General features: G+C 37.2%; 1 long non-coding RNA gene across 1 annotated transcript in view; it reads right to left on the bottom strand.

The window, feature by feature from the left end:
- Positions 1 to 5,984: 5,984 nt before the first annotated feature.
- The window catches only part of LOC108448511, a 12,678-nt gene continuing 3,221 nt past the window's right edge, over positions 5,985 to 15,441 (bottom strand). The window contains exons 2-3 of the long non-coding RNA XR_001864398.1: positions 14,677 to 14,679; positions 5,985 to 6,067 (exon numbers count right to left, since the gene is read on the bottom strand). This is a non-coding gene — a long non-coding RNA (uncharacterized LOC108448511). The remainder of the gene's footprint in view (positions 6,068 to 14,676; positions 14,680 to 15,441) is intronic.

Here is a 15,441-nt window from a genome sequence, read left to right as displayed (position 1 = left end):
CGGGGATCCGCCTCTGGCGCCTGGATGCGGGACAGAAAACGGAGTTGCGCTGCTCAGACGGCTTCCCCGTGGCGCTCTTCGTCGCTGGGTTATAGAGAAACCAATGCAGGGCTGCAGTGGAGATGCGTTTCTGTGGGGCTTTTTAAATACATTTAGGAATGGCGACGTTACTAATTCATTGGTACTCTATTTGTACTGCAAACTACAAATGTCAAAACCGTACACGTCTGTTCAGCAGTGAAAGCATTGCTGGTCAATTTCTTCAGGTTTCTTACCTAAATCCCAGTGAAATATTTAAGTCAGCCTGCAGTGTAGGGGATTTTAATACAATATCCTGCTCTTTCAGTGTATATATGTAAATCCTGTTAATATTTCAACTATGTAGTGTGTTTGTAAGTGTTCTTTAGTGTCTCTTCTGAGGTCTAAATGTTGTTTGTCATATTATGTTTTACATGAAAGAGAAAAGCTATATGGTAGTGTTGCTGTGTCTTCTGTAATGCTTCAGTGTAAATATGCACAAGGAGAATTCTCCTCTGGTTGAGACCTGTGTGGCTGTGACACTACATGTGAGCTGGTCTTCCATTCCCTCTACTGAGCACTGTCTTTTCATGCTAGTGACTCTGTATGCTCTTTGTTTTCAGCCTTCTCCTTTGACAGAGAGAGATGTCATAGCAGAAGAGGAGAAGTCTGCTGTCCCAGTGTATTGTATGACTGCTGTCCCAGCCCTTCCAGTGTATTGTATGGTGTTTATGAAGCTTTTCTGCAGCCTTGGAAATTCTAAAGCTTTTTTAGATTCTGCTTGGTACCACCCCCGTCTTCCTATAGGAGAGAATGGAAAGTTTTAATCTGTCCTAAACTGTTGAAAGCCTTTCATACCTGGAGGGATACTGAGGTGTTTTGCCACCAGATGTTTTGCAAGATGACAGATTTATCTGCCCTTAGCAGTTGGCCTATGCCTTAGTGATTCAGATTGATCTAATGCACTATCTTACCATCTTCTGGCAGGAGCCTGTTTTTGTTACAGGCTCTCTTTGTTTGTAGAACAGACTGTCTAACACACCAGAAAGAAAATTGTGATTTAGATGAATGAAAAGTTTTACAGAAAGACTAGAATTGGAAAAATAGTGTGTTTGATGGTAGTGTAGAGAAAAGACAGCATGAAAAATATTTGGTAATCTGGTAGGCATAAGTATTAGGGTGAGAGAATTTTCAAGGAGACAACTATCTGCACACAACACTTTTTTTGAAAAGTATAATGTGAGAGGCCTGTTGTATCTAGTCCAGAGGCATAATGTTAAAGATGCTTGCAACCTTTTGCTTAACCTCCTGTCAGGCAGGCAAGTTCCTTAGCTCCATCACTAGCCTTAAATTTGTGTAGAAATTTCTATTCATTGGTTTTGAAATAAACCAGTAATTACTGTTCTCTTAGTCTGAACAACACTAAAGTTGTACCAGGGGATTGTTAGATGTGTGGTTCAAATGGGAGCTCTAAGGTGCATTAGAAGGAAATGGCTGAAAGTTGAGAACTTGCTTGACTGATGCTTAAAATTCGGTGGGGTTTTTTTCCTGCTAATTTATAGAGAAAGTAAAAGGCAAAGGCTGGATCTTTGAGGTCTTCAGTCTAAAAGTTAGATTTCTCAGGCAAGTGTAGATCCAACGTGGGGAAGGTGGAAGCAGAGAGGAAAGGATTGACAGCATGAGTTTTTGATACTGTGCTTAGGATTTCATTCTAGTGAGGGATTTGGTTTCCTTGCCTCAAGTGAGCGCCACAGACATCCTAGAGTGACTTTGCTGTCTGTACCACTACCTGCTATTTAGAAGGAAACAAAACCAACCAACCAAAAAAAAACCACCCCCAAAAAACCCAAATCCCTAAACAAACATAAATTATTTTTAGTTAATCTGTTTCTAAGAAAGATACTGTGAATTGGACTCTGTCAAAGCAATTTTAGGAAAGTACTGAGGTGGTTGGGAATGAATGGCACATAGGTGTAATTGAAGGGTCAGAAATATTGTCTCTGTAAGTAAAATGAGAGGTTATTTGGTATCTGCATGTCTGATGCAAAAGGATCTGATAAGAAGTAATTCTGCTAGGTCAAGTGGAAAATTATTAGAGATAAGCCTTAGCTGGCAGAACAGGAAGAAAGGGATTTTTTTTACGCTTTATGGAAGATGACAGGACTTGTTCATGGACTTAATAAAGACAGGGGAAGAGAAAGAAAGAAATCAAGCATGACCCCTAGTCTACAGGACTGATAAAATGGAAGATACTGGCATGCTGGAAGAAGGAGAATGGAAAGTATTCAGTGTTTTAAGAGAAAATATATAAACACACTGTTGGCTGTCAAAGGCATTGCTAAATTAAACTTGAACAGCTCTCTGCTGTAATTGAACTGTAAAAGTCAAGCATGACAGATCTCATGCATACTTTGTCTGTGGCAAGGGGTGCATCTGCTTTCATGTGGCTTGTAATCTGATTTCATGTGAAATGGAAAGCTCTGCTTCCTCAGAGTGAACAAAATTTTAAATATGAACAAAGTCTTACTCAGTCTTGGCTTATGTTACTTCTGCTGGCATTGTTTGTTCCCATCTTTCAGATTCCTCAATGAAGGTTAATAGCATAATTCAAAATACTTGGTTTTGTTTGCTTGCCTGGGTGTATGACAATAGTGAGGAAAAGGCCTTTGATTGAAATGTAATTGCGACACTTCGTTAGTGAGTTCAGGCCCTTCTAGTAAGGGAACTGCAGGCATACTCCTTTCTCTAGTGGTTAATTAGTAAGCTAAGGCATGTGTGGAATTCATAGCAAAAAAATTAAACAGAAGATAAACTCTAAACTGTAAGGATCAGTGTGAAAATAACAACTTGGGAGCCTCTGATTTCCTTGGATTTATAGCAATTCTTCAAAAGGTTATTTGAGAAGTTCAGTCAATGCAGGGTTCAAGTCACAAGAAGAATTGTTTCTCTAAAACACAAACATCAAAAAAATCCTTGTTTCCCCTGCCTGTATGGAAAAGGAAGAAATTAAAGCAGTGTTGCAGACAAAGTCAATGGATATTTCTTTCCTCATGGAGAGGAACTGAATACTGCAAAGTACGTTGTGGGATACCCAGATTAATTTGTCAAGACATCCTTGTAACAGAGTGTTGAATCAGTTTGAGTGATGAAGTGCAAATTTCATAAACAATTGCACAGATACCCTTGGCCCAGTAAAGGCAGGATATAGTTACCCTGAAGGTTTTAGGATGCTTCTACTTGATATAGGTGTGTTCTTGTTTTTTAATAACAAAAGACAGCAGATGGAAACAATTAGCTAAAACCACAGGCAACATAAATAAAATTTAGTTTATATTTAGTTGTATGATCACCTCTCTTTCTTCCATACATGAACAAATAACCTATAAACACTTCAAATTTTGAAGTTAAAATTTTGAAGAATATATTTAATATATGTAGTGATAAATAAGAAGATGACATGTTTCTCAGATCTGTAGTATTTAACTGATCTTTAAGTAGTTTTTTGCTGAAAATTCCGTGTCACTTTGCCTTATTCCATTTAATAAATGAACATGAACTTCAAAATTAATTACTGTAAAATGAATATGGAAAAGTCAGAACAAAATGATTTTTAAATAAAATAATCACTTCATAGGGATAATTGAGGCTGATCCTTTTTTCCCCCTATTCTTCATCTTTTCATGAAACAGCAGGGTTTCTGCCTCTCTGTACTTCTTGGCTTCAATTTTTTTATACTTTTAAAAAAAAATTATTTTAAAGAGTTAGGTTTCTAGCTGCATTGAAACCTAATAGGATTTGGGAGTCCAATTCTCTTAAGCTCCTTTAAAAGTCCAAACCTTTTCTCTTGAGAGGTGTTTTATTTCAGGAGTATACAAAGTTGATTAACCTGGATAGCAGCAACTTCTTTGAACCAGATTTATAAGCAGGAAAGCCACTTGTCCAAGTAAGACTGTCAAATGCAAATACAGTATTAAAACCAGTGTTTGGTCTTCCTGTTGCTAGAGGCATTAGGCAGACAAAAATCATTACAAGGTATGCTAGCCAGCATACTCTGTGAAACACCTTAGGTTATTTGGTCCGTATGAATGGGAGAGGGAGCGTGATAGATGTACTAGGAATGGCTTGAAACAGCAGGAAAATGGTCTAATTATTCCCCTCCCCCTCCGCTGTTTTTATTTTTATGGCTGTTTTCTGAGAGTTAAAGTTAGGAGGAGGATTCTGTGTTTTCTTGGGTGCTTTTTTCTTACTTTTAAGCCATGCAATTGGCATTCATGTGTTATTAAAAAAATCAGTTAATGCTCAGAGGTAATTTCAACTAGCTAAGTACTTAGCTACACCTTGTAACTATCTTAACTTCAAACCATAATATTTAAAAGTGATTAAACCTTCCTTTCTCCCTTCCTATTAAGGCTGAAATATCTGAGTCCACAGTACATGCTCAGTGTCTTTCACTGCCTTGATGTGGTGTTTCAGATGTTAGCAAAGTCTTTACATTAAAAAGCTAAGGATGGGAAGCAGTCATAATATTTCAAGGAAACATTCTACAGGTTAAAGTACCGCAAGGGAATGCACTAGCAGCAGCCAATGAAGTCAATTTTCTCTGTTAGTCTGAGAAATTAATAGCATGCCAACCTAGTGTTGGACTTGGAGGTTTGGAGGGGAGTTGCTTGGTTCGCAATATGGTGAGGAGAACTTTGGGTAACAGAAGACCAAAATAAGGTTAAGTGTATGTAAGCTGAGATATCAGATATCGTGAACCTCCTCCAGTATGCTTGTAGCAATTGGGAGGACGTAGGAACAGTTGGGAAGTTAAGACTCGGAAAGATTTCTATCTGTTTCTGCTCAGACGACCATGCATGCACGCACACTGTTTTATGAAACATGCTGGAAAGAAGATGTGAAGTACTTTCGCAAGGTCTGTGTAGCCCCTATTGCTTTCATCATTATACAGTTCAAAGAGGGAGTACAATATTCAGGACAGTTTGACTTCAGTGGGTCTCTGGAAATAAGGAAGAGCCACCAGGGAAGCTCAGAGAAACTGATGCTAGTTTTGAAGTGAGTATGGTCGAATTGTTGGCTTTGGTCTCCTAGGCACTTCAAAACCATGCAATGTGATATTTTTTAACCCAGTAGAATATAGTTCCGTGCTGCAGACCAGTGCAGACCAGCTGCAGTGAGCAGCAGCTGAGGGTATGCAGAATGCCATAGAACGAACCAGCTGAAGTTACCTTGTGACCATGACCAGTGGAAAATTTTCAGAGTATTTTCCCACCTATTATAGCGTTTCAAACTTTAGTTCTGTAACATTTTTCAGTCTCTGAGCCTCTCCTTTTCTACTAGCTGATAATTTTAAAAATACACCCCTGAATCTGCAAGACAGATTGGAGTGTTTGCTTTGCATACTTCTAACTTAATTAAATGTTATTGGGTTGCCACAGAAAACCTTGTTTAATTTTAGTGGAAACTAATGAAATCCTCATGAGCTTTCATACACTTTGCTGAATATGCAATGCTGGCAGCTAGCGAAATTCCTCTAAATTTTCAGACAGTTGAGTAATTTGAAGAAGCAATACCCTTGCAATATAGTTTTAGTTTAAAAGGAGCAAATGAAAATTGCTATGTAGAATCATGGAATCATGAGTGGTTTGGATTGAAAGGGACCTTATAGATCATTTAGGTCGAATCCTCCTGCTGTGGAGAGGGATGCCACTCTCTAGATCAGGTTGCTCAGGGCCCTGTCCAGCCTGGCCTTGAACACTCCAGGGCTGGGACATCCAAAACCTCTCTAGGCAACCTGCTCTAGCACTTCAGTGACCTCTGAGTAAAGAATTTCTTCATAACATTTAATCAAAACCTTCCCTCTTTCAGTTTAAAGCTGTTGCACCTTGTCTTGTCACTATCTGTCCATATAAAAAGTTCCTCTCCCTCTTTTTTATAAGTCCTTTTTTATGGAACTGTCAGGCCACAATAAGGTCTCCCTGGAGCCTTCTCTTCTCCATGCTGAACAATTCCAACTCTCTCAACCTGTCTTTGTAGGAGAGATACTTCACTCACTATCATCTTTGTGGCCTCCTCTGGGCCTGCTGTACAGGTCCATGTCTTTCTTGTGCTGAAGACTCCAGATCTGGATGCAGCAATGCAGGTGAGGTCTCACAAGAGCAGAGTGCAGAATCAGCTCACTCGGCCTGCCCCCACTGCTCTTGATGCAGCCCAGGGTATGATTGGCCCCCTGGATTGTGGGTGCACATTGCTGGCTCATGTCCAGCTTTTTGTCCACAAGAATCACCAAGTCTTTCTCTGCAAGACTGCTCTCAATGCCTTCTTGTCCCAGCATCTACTGTGTCTTTCCTTACCTGACTGAAGTGCAGCACCCTGCACTTGGATTTCTTGAACTTCATGAAGTACTTGTAGGCCCCCTTGTCAAATTTGTCGTGGATCCCCTGGATGGGATCACATCCTTCTGTTGTGTCAACTGGACCGCTAAACTTCATGTCATCTGCATATGTGCTGATTTCTCATTGTCTGTGTCATTGATGAAGACATTGAAGAGCACTGGTCCCAAGACAGAGCCCTGAGGGATGCCCCACATTACTGGCCTCCACTTAGATATAGAGCCATTGACCTCAATGCTGTCTGTATCCAGAGAGTGTTTAGGGTGAACTGATCTTGTTTGATCAAGTCATTGCAGTGTACTAGCAAGTCATGAACACCCATTTGGAGCTCTTAAATGTGTTTCAAGCTTTGTTTGGGGATTTTCTTTTTTTTTTTTGATTGCAGTAGCTTTTATGTGGGGGTTAAGATATGAAGTAAATTTTACATGTTTATGTAAGAGTGACAGAAACAATCTAAGAATTTTCATAATTTCTAACATGTCATGACACCTGTAGTGTGCTTAGTACTTTCTTTAGAAACTGGGACCCTGAAAAGAAGAATTTTCTGGTCTGTGGACTCAGATATAGGTCATACCAAACTGCTTGTTGAACCTGGGGGTTAAATTTCAGACTTGCTCTGATACTCGCTGGGTTTGGTTATCCTGCAGCAACCTCATAATTCCCAGTGTGTCTTTGTTCCAAATAGGATACACTGGGAAAAATGAGTAGTTGGTTGAGCTTTATTTAGTCTGGCATGTTAGTCACTGGGGACAAAACATTTTGTGCACAGAATCCTCTATGGGTGTAATAAGGCACTTATCCTTCAGATTTTGTATATATAGTAAGCCTGAGGGTTTTAAGAAAGGTTAGAAATTTTCTATTGTTTTTAGAGTAACAAGTTTTTTCTCAAAAAACCTCACCTCTTATCTCTCACCCTCCATACAACTCCAAACCTGTCAAAACGACCAATTTCACATCTAGGAGTAATGAAGTTATTCGCTCTCATTCGTTCTACTGCCCACAAGATGGCAGTGCAATACTACATTAAGATGTTAAATATGCTTTTTCCTGTGTGCCAGAGCCATAAAAATGTATGTTGGTGCTGTTGCAGATAAGATTAGCATATGAAATTTTGAATGATAATATGCTAAGTAAAAGCTTTAAGATGTCAAATAAATAATGATCAATAAATGCTGATTTCACATGTGTACTGCACAACCAATGGCACTGAATTTGACTTTTATTGAATTAACCACAAAAGTTGTAAATGGTGACATTTCACTGGTAAAGGTCAATAGATGGCTGTAAAGCTAAGATACCATATATAAATAAAAAAACTTGGGATAAATTCATGTCCCAGTATAATCAATATGCAAATAGCAGCTGATTTCCACAGTGAGGAATTTGAGTCTTGATTATTTTAATTTTAGCATAGATTTTATGCAATATTGCATAAATGTCATCAAGTTCTCAATGCCAATCTATAACCAAAGTAAAGACTCATGTGTTACATACACACTGCTGTAAGCCTCTGTTAACTTTCTTCAAGTATTTGCAGGCATGAGACCTACAGCAAAGCATAGAAACTTAAAGATACACACTTCTACAAAATAAGCTATAAAATTTTGTTGTCAGATTTTAAAGTTAATAATATGGTAGAATAGTATATGTTATACATGTAGGTAGTCAAAATAATTAGTACTGGAACATGCCTGTTGTAAAATTCATAGGCAAAAAATGCTTTGTCTGCAGAGGCAGTTCTGAAGCTGTTCTGTGAGCCAAGATTATATTGGCATAAAGAACAATTTTTCATTACTGTGTATTGTTTCATCAGTTGTGCTTAGTGACTGATGTACATATTCAAATCCATATTAAATTGTTGTAACACAAAAGTTTATTATGCAATAAGAATAAAATTCTAACATATAGCAACAAAGCATGTCTTTTGATAGCAATAGATGTGTTTTCTGCAGCAGTGTTCTAGAAAAGAAAATGAAAACTGATTCTGGTTATTTCTGTGCATAAAATCTGGCGATTTTGCCTGTTAAGTGATGATATTACCAATTTTCCTATAACTGTAGCTTAGTTTCTGTAACATTACTTTGGGTGTCCTTATACATGTAAACATTCTTTCTTTATGCTTGCTGCTTTTCCATTTCAAGCTAGCAGGGTGGGAGACACTCAAAATCATACTGCTGAGACTGGAGGAACTCATCTGTTATGAGATTGAAATTCTCTCTGAAAAATGATTATATTAATGTTTTCAGACTGGTTTAAGTATTATGATTAGGGTTGATATGAATGAAAAGAGCTAAAAGGGCTAAAGACAAGGGGGAAAAAAAACCCTTTTCAGATAGTGATGTGACTCCTAGAACTTGGAAGTTTTGAAAATCAGTATTTCAACGATGAATAATAGGGATGCCTCTAAGTATTTTCAAGTATCTCAGTCTTGATTATAAAGCCTTAAATCTGTGCTTCTTCAATTGGACTTGAAAAAATACAATTAAATTTTTTCCTCTTAGGGGAGATGAATTGATATTTGCTGCCTGTGGAAACCATCACTGGTCCTGTTGTTGGGAAAAATAAATTAATATTGGTTTTTATAATATGAAACTCACTCTCTGATGCCTAATTATTATTTGTGCTAGAAAGTGTTAAATATCAGCCATCTTAAGATAGTACTTTGTTTACTGAAAATCTGTAGGACAGGTCATGTGTTTTGGGTGTGTTGAAAGTAGAGTAGTTACAGGATAAGTACCTGACATTTTTTCTGCAGCGTGTCTTGTCCTGGGGAATCACTACAATTAGATATAATTGCACCAACATCTGAAACAGGTAATTAATGCTTCAGTTGTCTACAGTGGTGGTTTTCTGATGAGAAAATAACTGAGAGAATCTGAATGTTGTTGAGAGGTCCCACCCATACAGTGTGGAACGAAACACAGGAATAATTGGCCTTTAGATCTGCTTTTCAGTCATTGAACTCCACTGTTAACAGCTGCTTTTGTTTTCCCTTTGGATCATTCTTAATCCATCAATTTTTGTCAGGAAACACAGTTTATGGGTCATCTTTTAGTCTTTAGTCAACGAATCATTTCCCAGTTCAGTGTGTTAACCTAGTTTCCTGGGCTTTTTACTGTTTTTATTTATACAGAAGTATGCAGATCGCAGGCTGGTGCCCCCAGACAGCAACACTTCCAAAAGCAAAGGAGAGCCTTAGTAGCCCTTTCAGTTTTAGAAAATTCTTTGCACTACTTATTTAACTTCCTCTGAGAGCCAGTTCTGAGTGGTTTTCCAATAGGGTTAAGTTTTCCATATTTTTCCATTACTAACACTCATTTCTTAATATTTAGTTAGAGGGTTGATTTTCAAAATTAGTGTATATTTTGAATGTGTAGTAAATATCACTCAACTTTGTTTTCTTGGCTGGCTCCAGATAAGATACTGAACTTAGTAAAAAATGAAGGGCATGGTGAAAAAAAAAAAGGTTCTAACTGCCGTATTCAGACACAGAAACAAAAGTTAACTCTTCATTATGGATTCTATGATATTTGATGTTTTTTCCAGCTTGTGGAGCTATGTGATTAATTTCTGAATTTGAAAGTTTTTTTAAAACCTTGTTTGTTTAAATCTTATCCTCAGTGTTTTGGCATTAAAGCTTGAAATTATGAACTGTAGATGTTTTAAGAACCAAACAGTAAATATGGTGCTCCTCATCTTTAGATGAATATTTGGATCTGAGCCATGAGGTTATGAATGCTTGAGTTTCGTGATCATACACTGGGGGTTTTTAGGTTGGTTACATGGTTGGTTCTCTACAGGCAGGTTTGCAATGCTGCCTTGCATGTGGTGGTGTACACCTGTGCTTAACATAACCCCATTGCAAGAAGTAGAAAACAAAGTGTCAGGGTGCTTATAGGCTTTTAGAAGAATATATTTTCCAAAACATTGCCGTACTATGGGTGCTGATCAGTGGCAGCACAATCTTGTGTATACCCCTTAATTTTGTCAGAATTGCATAATAGTGCAAGAGTGCTTGCTTTGTTCATGCTGCACATTCAAAACATTGTGTCCAGTGCCCATTTTAAGTGCTTCTGTTATCTTATTCTTGGTAGCCTCTGTTGTCTCTGGGTTGCTATACTAGTTCATCCTGGGATCAGTTCATCACCCAAAAGAGGAGTTATGTAGAGGAATCAGCAATATTCTGAAAGTAAAAGACTCCTGGAAGAACGTGAGAGCTTTGAGAGTCTTCATAGTTCTGCTCTTTATTCATCTCCAAGTCTCTGGTTATTACAGAGCCAAGGCAATGGGACTTTCCTAAAAGTTCTGTGTTTGCAGACAAGTGCTTCATTCTCTTCTCCTAAATGGGATTAGGGTTCTGGAGGGGGTTGGGGCTGTTGAATTAAGCAGGGAGAGCATGGCTGCCACTTATTTATTATACATCTTGGTAAAAATTTTACAAGGCAAAACTGTAATGCTGACTGGGTAATGAGGCAGTCCTTGCTCGAAATAGTCTTTATTGTGTTTTTTCTAAGCAGTGACGAAAATAAGTATCAAGATGCTACATCCTTTGACTGGCATATTCTTCCTTATTGTGAGATATGATGATGGCCGTCCCAGATGACATAAAGGAAACAGAACATTTTTTTCTGTTGTTTTTTAGCAAACTTTTCTCCTTTCTGCAAAATTTCATTTTTTAATATGATGAGAAATAAAGTTTATTGATTAGGCATTTCTAAAAGGGAGGAAGAAATCATGGAGGCTTTCTGCAGATAGAAACCAATGAATGTTATTAGAGAGTAGACTAAATGGAAAGAAATGTCTTATTTAGAGTATGAAACTCTTCTAAGTTAATGTCCATAAAGTTTAAATTAGTTCAGACTTTTCTTATTAGAATAAATGTTTCCTTTTAAAAAGCATGATAATCATAATCAAGACTAAATTTGTTCTGTTATTTATTTTCAAAATGATTGTACATGTTTAGCAGACTTTTGATTTTGATCCCTAGGGATATATTGGAGACAGATGTTTAGATGACCTAATGTTTAAAGTAAAGTTATATTTGGACACTCGATTAAATTTTCCTTAAAATCTTTCCTTATATGTTAGATTGTGGAGCAGTGCAGAAAGTATTGAAAGATTTATGTTGAAAAGGTACTGCTTTATTTTTAAAGTAGGTTACTAGAGTTCAGTAGATTTTATTTCAGGCAACTGTCAAAAGCAGAAAATGTTTGCATATAAAACAGTATGTTTACAAATGAAAGTATTGTGTCTTGTTGCAGAGCTGAATGGGAAACAGATTTCTTTAAAAGTTCATTGATTTCAAAACCAAATTTACCAGGCCAGTTATAGCTGCCCCCAAAACTTGGTAAAGACTCTGGTAGACCTTAAAATGTAGCATCAGTTGAAGACTGCATGATAGGACATAACAGCTGCAAGTGTTTTACTACTTTCCAGTTTTGAACAAGTAATAGCTTCTCTCAAGATGCACCTAATGTCATAGTGTGGAAAAGTATAAGGGCTTCATATGTGATAGTAAACAACATTTTGAAAAGTCTCAATATTTCATGATCATAATTATCAATATTGACCTATTGAGAAGGTATTGATTTACAGATGAAAACCATGAGTATCTTCAGTCTTTTGAAGTTTATATATACTGGCTTTTATTGTGTTTAGTTAAATAAACAAGTTACTGAGTTGCTGAACTTCTGCCATTTTTAATTGTAACTGAAATATTGTATTAAGAGATGCATTCTTGTCACCAGCAGAATAATTTTCTTTGTGGGCTGATGCAAGTGTTGCACTAAAACACTACTCGGATGCTTAGCACTCCGCCTGCAAAATAACCTCTGGCCAGATCTCGAGAACATTTCTGTGGGACAGCATTTTTTATTATTTTCTGTCATTTGTGATTAGGAAGGCTGATGTGGGCAGCAGAGCTGTAATGTATTTTATGCAGAGTGGACCTCGTTAAGTTTAGGCAGCACATGCAGCACTTTTCTGTAATCTCGTTGAGGTCTGCTGGGTTAGAACTGGAGTAGCCCTCTTCTGGGAAAAACTGAAATTGCAGTATTTGGAGCTTTCATGTAGGAGTGGATGTTGGGTCAACAGTGGCATAAAAATCATGTTTCACAAAGGGAGTGAAAGGAGATCTCATCCTGTTCCTGAAAAAGGAGCTTTCATTCTGTCTTTTTGCTATTAGATGACTGTATATTAGTCATGGCAGTAACTGTTTTGCACAGCATGGATCTAATCAAAACCTAACGAATGAATGTGTAGTACCTATGTGATGCCACTGTAAGAAGAAATTATTTTGCTTTTCTTCCTGAATTAAGATTTGGGATATAGATTGTAACTCTGGAAAATAAATGGAAAAGTATCTTCTTAAGACTCCCAAGAAGCAAAGAGTGGTCACAATATTGGAACAGATAGCCCTTAAACATCTTCTGAAAATGTCACTTGTCAATTGTTGGTGTGAAGATAAGGAGCATATAGAATGAAATTCTAAAAGTTTTGCAGATAAAGCAGTTTTACAGTGTTCTGGTTATATTTGTGTACACACAGATTTTCTAAGTTCAGAAATGTTCTTTAAAAGTATTGAAAGAATATTGATCAGTTGATGCATAGCATTGTTAATTGGACTTGTCACTTGCTTAAGTCTTGCAGACCTAGAGTGAACACCTGGAACTGGGCTGAAGTAACTTGGGCAACAACTTTTATGCTTGTTGTGTAGTATAATCTTACCTTTTTTTATGTAATGGCTTTTCCCTTTTTTAATGTATATTTTTCTCAGTGAATGGAAAAAATAATGGCTTTCAGTGAGTGGAACAAATAATGGCTTTCTGTTTGAATACTAATGATCTTCTCATGTAATCTATTATCACTTACATATACAACATTTGACTATTTTTTTTTCTTTAATCTCCTTATGCTATGCTACTTGAGTATTTTCTCTGAAGACTTCAGTTGGTGTGCTGAGATTTGCAGGAGTGATTAGTTCTCTCTGGTGCCTCAAGACAGACACCTGCAAAGAGAGTAGACAGTTTTATTGGGATGTTATGAAAGTTTTATGCAACTTGTAGAGAAACAGGGAAAAAAACTCTGGGAGCAAGGGGGGCGAGATGGTTTTAATTTCCTTAATGCTTCCTTTTTATTATTATTTTTTATTTTCTCCTTTCCTGTAGTCCATTGTAGAAGTAGCAGGGACCCTAAAGACTAAATGCTGCTCTGTTACTTGGACTGTTTGCATTCTGTGTGCTGAGTTAGGATAACATCCACTGCAGTCAAGTAGAGATGGTATCACAATCATTACCAGCTCAGTTCTAAACTGGGCTTTTTCTGTTCAGTCTAGATCTTGTTTACATCTAAATCTTTGTTTCCTGTGTTTTAGTTATTCTATAATTGCACCTAGAACCTTAATTGCAAAACCTGTGAAGAATTAAAAAACTTAGACAATGTTCTATAAATTCCTTTTCAACAACAGGGCTGAAACCTTATCTACTGCAACTGGAATTAGGGACAGCTTGCCTTGTCTTTGTTTTGACTACAAACTCTATTCTGGTTAAGAGATTAAATTCAGAGAGAGGAATAAATCACTGCATTACATTTTGTATGATGATTGAACTGTTTGTAAAATTTGAACATACTTTATATATTTGGTAATTGTTTTGTAAACATTTCAATGTTCAAGTTTGTGGCATAAATAGTTTTGACTATGGGCAAGATTTGGACTGCTTGCATTCTGTATAAGCAAAATCTGGGTGCCTCTTGCTCACTGAACAATTCAGAACAGATCCAGATGATTTGAGTCCAGGGAAAGAATTTGGATCTTCCTTGGTTTAGCCAAGGAAACCAAGGAACCGAGGAAATTCTCTCTTACAAGAGTTTTTTGGTTTTTTTCATTTGGTGTTTTTGTGGTGTTTTGTTAGTTTGTTTGACTTTTTGGTGGTGGTGGGGGGTTGGGGGTTTTTTTTTGCTTTGTTTTGTTTTGTTCATTCTTGCTCACTTCCTAGGTCTTTGAATCTTGAAATCATTTTCTGCGTGCAGGTATGGATCAAACATGAGAGAGTGTAGCTGTATATGAAGTGGCCCTGGTGGTCAGTTAAGTCCTCTGAAAAGTAAAATAATGGATTTAACTGTTTTGCTTTCTGGACTCTAATACATTAACTTTTCATGTGTACTGTCAGAGTAATTGTTATCCCTCAGTTCTAGGGGAATTGTAGGTACCTGAACCATGAGATTAATCAGTATCCCAATTCCACTGTAATCAATGGAAGTTATTCACTCCCTGAATCTCTTCTGAGCTCTTCTGAGCTGTCTTAGATCTGTATCAGATATCCTGTGAAGTCCAGCATGTGAACATACTCACTACTAACGCCAGGTGGCTACTCCTTGTATACATAAAGGAATGGACCTGTTGCCAAATTGTTTTCCTGGCTGTGGGCTTGAACTCTCTGACATGTCCATTTGAAGTCAGGCAGCAACTTTCTAACCATTGCAGTGCCTAGGCTGATGTCCAGTTGGCTACCAAAGATCCCATCTTACCCAAGTTATTGAATCTAACTCTATTAAAAATGCTGTTTTAAAAGTTACTTGTGAATCTGAAACAATCTATTAGGTTATGTCTCTATGAAATCCTGCACAAAACTTGTATTGATATCCCCACCTGTGTTTGGACATTAAGATAAAATGTTGGAAAACTTGCTATCATTTAAAAGAAATATGTCTGGAGGAAAAGGCTTTTGTGATAGCTAATTAATTATATTTCTGTTATAGTATACATTATCTGTTTATATCTGTGGGGGAAAAAAGTATTTCTGTAACAGGCTGTAGAGCTCATAGCTGAAAAATATAGTAAACTGAATTTTTACTTCTAAAATGTGCAACCTGTTGTAAAGTACTCCTGGATCAGATGTATTGTGTTTGGTAATAACTGCTGTATGGTGCATAGAAGACCTCCATAAATCTCCTGGAAAACTCATAACTCCCGAGTCTTGTATACAACAGTTTTCCATCCAACAAATTTAAACTTTTCCAGGAAAGGAGGAGA

This window comes from Corvus brachyrhynchos, unplaced genomic scaffold, assembly GCF_000691975.1.
Source record: "Corvus brachyrhynchos isolate BGI_N302 unplaced genomic scaffold, ASM69197v1 scaffold115, whole genome shotgun sequence".
In the NCBI taxonomy this organism is placed as follows: Eukaryota; Metazoa; Chordata; class Aves; order Passeriformes; family Corvidae; genus Corvus; species Corvus brachyrhynchos.
This window is presented reverse-complemented; position numbering and strand designations above follow the sequence as displayed.